This window comes from Panicum virgatum, chromosome 7K (genome assembly GCF_016808335.1).
Source record: "Panicum virgatum strain AP13 chromosome 7K, P.virgatum_v5, whole genome shotgun sequence".
NCBI classification, from domain to species: domain Eukaryota; kingdom Viridiplantae; phylum Streptophyta; class Magnoliopsida; order Poales; family Poaceae; genus Panicum; species Panicum virgatum.
This window is the reverse complement of record NC_053142.1, coordinates 24,187,084-24,192,543: the sequence shown is the minus strand read 5'-3', so window position 1 is coordinate 24,192,543 and position 5,460 is coordinate 24,187,084. Positions and strand designations below refer to the sequence as shown.

Here is a 5,460-nt window from a genome sequence, read left to right as displayed (position 1 = left end):
AAATGGGCTGATGCAGCACGCTCAAAGTACCTTGGTGTCGTGCCGCGACCGGCAACTTAGCCAGTGGCAGGCCCGGTGACCCTGGGCCATGGCCCGATCTCCTCTACTTTATTTCTATTAAGCCCACATAATTAGCAGCCTATATGCTATAAATATTAGGCATAATTTATAGCTTACTCTACTAAATGACCCAAGCTCCTAAAATCTTCTGGGGTCCGCCATTGAACTTAGCCGCCTGTGGGTGGACACGGTATGGCCTGTTTAAACTGTGTGTCATGCCTCAGTGGGTGCTTGTAGGGTCGCCCGTTTGACCATCTATGCCTAAAAGCTCTACTACGCAACCTCTAAACCACATTTATAATGCGAAAGGGTCTGTAGTCCAGTGGTTACAAAAGTTTTGGTAGCACTTCAGGTCTTGGGACTGCTAGTGGGAGCGAATATTTTAGGATTTAACGGTGTTGCACTTTCAGTAGTAGGTGACGTTCCAGTCAACAACGAGATGCATGTGGTGACTTCATCAATCTCGAGGTTTTGTCGGCTTAATATTCGAAGATGCTCGTAGATGTAGAGTTTGCGTATGAGTTCATAGGGGTGAGTCTGCATACATTATGAGTGTTTAAATGGTACTGTGTAATTAAAAAATAATTGTCACCGAAATTTAGGTGAAAACCTTACTTGTTTTAAAATAAATAGAGATACAATACAACCAAAATCTTGGGCAACTCGCCTGGAGGATTGTATTAACGCATATTACATATGGAGGATTATATTAACGTGTACTTCCTCCTTTCGCGTTTATAAGGCGTACACCCATATCAAAATTCAAATTTTTCTATAACTATTAATTTTTTATTTTTATAATGTAAACTTTATATGGTTGGATTCATAATTAAATATGATTTATCATGATTATAAGTTTATAACCATAAGTGATATAATATATGAGAAGTGAATGGTCAAAGTGTTATTTAGAAGATCGTGTCATGTTCTAATATACCTTATAAACGTGGAAGGAGTGAGTATTACATAGTAAACAGATACCAACTCTTGATGAGTTATATATAAAACAAAATACTATTAGGAGACTATGGAAGCACACCACAAAATTGTGCATTAGAACGGTAGTTTCAACACCATTTCGTTTATTGTTTATTCATATTTGGAGACTTTTATTGCGAGTAGCCTAAGGGAATGAGATGTAAAAATACAACTTTAATAGCTCTCTCTAAATTTTTCTCAACCCTTCAATTTCCATCGCTCTCCCTGGAAGGAAGGGTAGACCACCTTTTTTTCCCTATAATTTTGCTATCATTGTAGAATCACACGACGCTAATTACTCCCCTATACTTAAGAAGGCGAACCGTCACGCCAGTACACCCCGTATCCACCGTAGCCATGGCATCGTCGCCAAGCGCCGCCGGCGCCGCGGCCAAGCAGCTCAAGGCGCTGTTGCCTCCGTCCTTACGCAAGCTGGTAACCTAAGCAAAGCCTCCCTCGATCTCCGTCGAGCTCCGACGCTTCACTGCTGACGGCCTACTGAACTCACTGATTCCCTATGCAGCGCATTTCCGACGAGCTCGCCGGGTGCTTCGACGCCGGCGGAGGCGGAGGAGCGCCGGGGCCGACGGCCCTCTTGGTCAGCCCGTTCGGAAAGGTGTGGCGAGTGGAGGTCGGCCGCGACGGCGACGGCGCGTTCCTGGGGCGCGGGTGGGCGGAGTTCTTGGCCGCGCACGGCGTCGGCGTCGGCTGGTTCGTCGTGCTCCGCCACGCCGGCCGCGGCGCGCTCACCTTCAAGGCCTTCGACACCAGCTTCTGCATCAAGGAGTTCGCCGCTCCGGCTGCAGGTGAACATGCCTTTTCATACGAATCTTGAACAGCGCTATTTAAGGCATCTTTTTTGGTAATCAGCTCGGGCATAGTAAGGATTATTTACTTGCTGTATACAAGATAGTAATGCAAATTTAGGCACCTTTTCCCTGATCAGATTACTTTCCGATTAGAAGATTGGAGTGCAGAAACTATGTAACCCATTCGATATCTTTTTTGAAAGAATAATTGAAACATTGATCTCGTATTAAACTAGAACCGGGTGGCATAAGCCTGTAGGAAAATATACATGGCTGGGAAGTAAATTATAAATCTACCTCACCAGTGGCTTAGAATTGCATGGATAAATCCAGACGGTGGCACATAAAGTTGAAAACAGCATTGGACCTTGTCATTAACAAGAGGAGCAATATCTCAGGCTTACTTCGTGAAAGGCAGAATACTTTCCTGTGAAATTCATACAAATGTTATGTGGAACTCAATGATTATAAATGGTCCTTAAATTACCATTGGACTGGTCATCATGTATCTTGTTTAATGGCTACATTATTGTTAATAATTAGCAGATGTTATCATTCAGTTCATATTGATATTTATATATCGCATTTCTTCAGTTATGGCATCTAGAAGCAGCAAAGGGGTTTCCTGTAAGCCACAGTTCATCAGGATTGTTTACCCCAATTTGTCGGAGAAGATGGTCTGCAAACTCTTCAGGATATTATGTTTTGCTCAAACTAGACATCTAATTGAATATTTAGACTTGAGATGCATCATGACCATTTTTTACTTACATATATGTCATTGCAGATAATCCCTGCTAGGTTTGTGAAGCATTATGTCACCGAGGAGTACCTGAATAGTCGAACAGCTGTCATTTTGAGCCCCCTTGGCAAATTGTGGCAGATTGAACTTGAGAACAATCCATCAGGCATGTTCTTTGCAGGTGGCTGGCCACAGTTTCTGGAGTTTCATGGAATATCCAAAGGTGACGTTTTGCTCTTGAGATATGAAGGGAACATGGTTTTCAAAGTCAAAGCATTCGGGCTCAATGGACACCAGAAAGATTTCAAGAACCAGGACACTGGAATTCTACAAAGTGAGAAAATGAATTGGTTCTTTATATTGAGTCTATTGACAGATGAATAGATGCTTATGAATTTTGTGTTCTCCTCATTGACAGATGTTGAAATGCAACAAGAACCACTTTCTCCCACCAGGAAACGCAAAAACAATGATGAGAAGTCAAGCAGTGAAGAAAATAAGAGGCCAAAAAGTTCAGTGACATATTTGAGCCCAAAACTGCCACCAAAGAATCCTGACTATCAGATTGGGCCATCATCTTGGATAAGGAAAGAGATCCACACATATGCGCTTGAGCGCCTTCTAGTAAGCTCAATTTTTGCTCTGCTTCAGTGCCTTCTCTCTTTTCTATTATTTAATTCTATTTATCACATTGCCTCTTATGTGATATAATTTATTGACCATCCCCCCCGTTTGTGGACACCACTTTAGTTTCGTTTTACAAACTAGAATCTGATTCATTTCAATAGGCAATTGAAGTGAACAAATTTTTAGTCTGTGAGGTTGCAAACTGGAAACTAATATACATGCATGGTATAATCAAAATAAATAGTATTTTAGTAAAAAATTGTGACCATATGAATCAAAAGGCCAGAACACCATCCTTTATCTAAAAAGGCGAGAAAAGCTTTGACAAAATTTGAGCTCTTCTATAGTATTTTTCATATGTATTGCTCCTAGAAAAACTTCTATGAAGAAGTGCTCATAACTAATTTGCAGTTAGTATTTGTCCACTATGATCAAATGTTGATGCTTAATTAAATAAGTTGTTGCATCACAATGCTTGCAGCCATTGCCAATAAAGTTCTGCCACGGGATTGGGTTCAATGGAACTTGCAGAATCACGCTAAAGACAGAAATAGACAGCACCAGGTCATGGCAGGTTCATGGTGCCACATACAAGACCTACGGCTGCATGCTAGGGGATGGATGGAAAAGCTTCTGCCGAGAGAACAGGCTCAAGACAGGCGACCTGTGCACTTTCCACATCGTGGAGACTACGCTATGGCATGTCACTATCAAGCGCTGTAAGCACAGATATATATTAGTTGCTCTAATATATAGAGATCTGTTTGCAATGGATTGATTATGAGTTAAATACTGAAGAACATGTTATCCTTTTATTTTATGAAGCACTGACATCAGCAGATACGGAAAATCGAAAGGAGACACCTTGCTCATCCAACAAGGAACAGGAGACCAAGAAGGTTAATCCAAGTAGTGAAGAACGAGTGAGGCCAAAAGGTTCCACTAATTCATTAAGCAAGGCTTCAAAATACAAAAGATCTGTCTACGAGATTGGACCACCCTTCTTGGGTACAGAAGGAGATGAACTACAACTCAATAGCAAAGCATCTTGTAAGGATAATCATTTTTCCATTGATACAAAGAAGATAGGATTGAAGCCGTTGAATTCTGAAAACGAATATGAAACTGATAAGCTGCTAGGATATAGCATGGCATCTGAGATTATGTCAACAAGCTTACGTCTCATTTTGGAGAATCTGAAACTACACCTAGCTTATTTGATATTTTTAATTATTGATAGCATAAATGTGCATCCTATCACAAATTATTACTTCTTTAATTCATTTCACATAGTATCGGATTTAAAGAACAAAAGCCAACACAATCAAGAATTAAGATGTATCAGTCGTATGTATCCAAAGTGATACATGGATAGTTGGCATTGCTTTAATGAATTCAATTTTCTAACCAATGTGATTGCATTTTTTGCAGACTTTGCCACCGAACTTCTGCTCTAGTATTGGATTGCAGAAACGCTGCACGATCACACTCAAAACATCAGCCAATAACAGCAGGTCTTGGCAGGTTGGTTGCATCATGTACAGCAACAGTAGTTATCATATTGGATCGGGCTGGATGAAGTTCTGCCGGGAGAACAGGCTGAAGGTAGGGGACGTCTGCACTTTCAACGTCATCAAAACCACACTGTGGCATGTTGTTACCACACGCCGCTAAGCTATGACTCTATGACTAGATAGTACTAGATAGTACACAATTAAGTTCGCCCATGTAACTGGGTCTTACTCTTATTATGGAGGGTCCAAGCTTGTCAGCAAATTGACTTGGCCTGCTGAGTGCTTGACTCAAAACTTCTGCAGTAAGTGCTTGATTGCATGAAACTAGTGCATATCAATACATCTCTCCTTGTTTTGTGTTATGCATATAAACACCACTCCTGATGACGGACAAATCTGGGTACCCTTTGGAGTGCCAGCGACCAGTGGCAATAAGCTGATTTTCAATTTCATCTTATAAGGATATTTACCTATTCTTTTTTTCAAAAAAAATTGTACTTTCGGTTAGAGAACAGAAACACCGACTCCCTTAGATCTCAATTAAAAATTTATTCGAACACGCATCTATTTAGGGATAGAGATATGGAAGAATCAAGCAAACAGATACACTGAAATTCTGATATATAGGTGTATATTTGGTGCATTTGAGAAGGTCACATGGACTTCGTAGGATTGAAAGAATTGCATTTTTCTTTCACTCAAATTCGAACAGTAGGTTTTCCCCTAATTG

At 40.8% G+C, this 5,460-nt stretch overlaps 1 pseudogene; it reads left to right on the top strand.

Moving 5' to 3' along the window:
- The first annotated feature begins 1,395 nt into the window (after nt 1-1,395).
- Nucleotides 1,396-5,021, top strand: LOC120640032 (annotated as a pseudogene).
- Nucleotides 5,022-5,460: the final 439 nt, after the last annotated feature.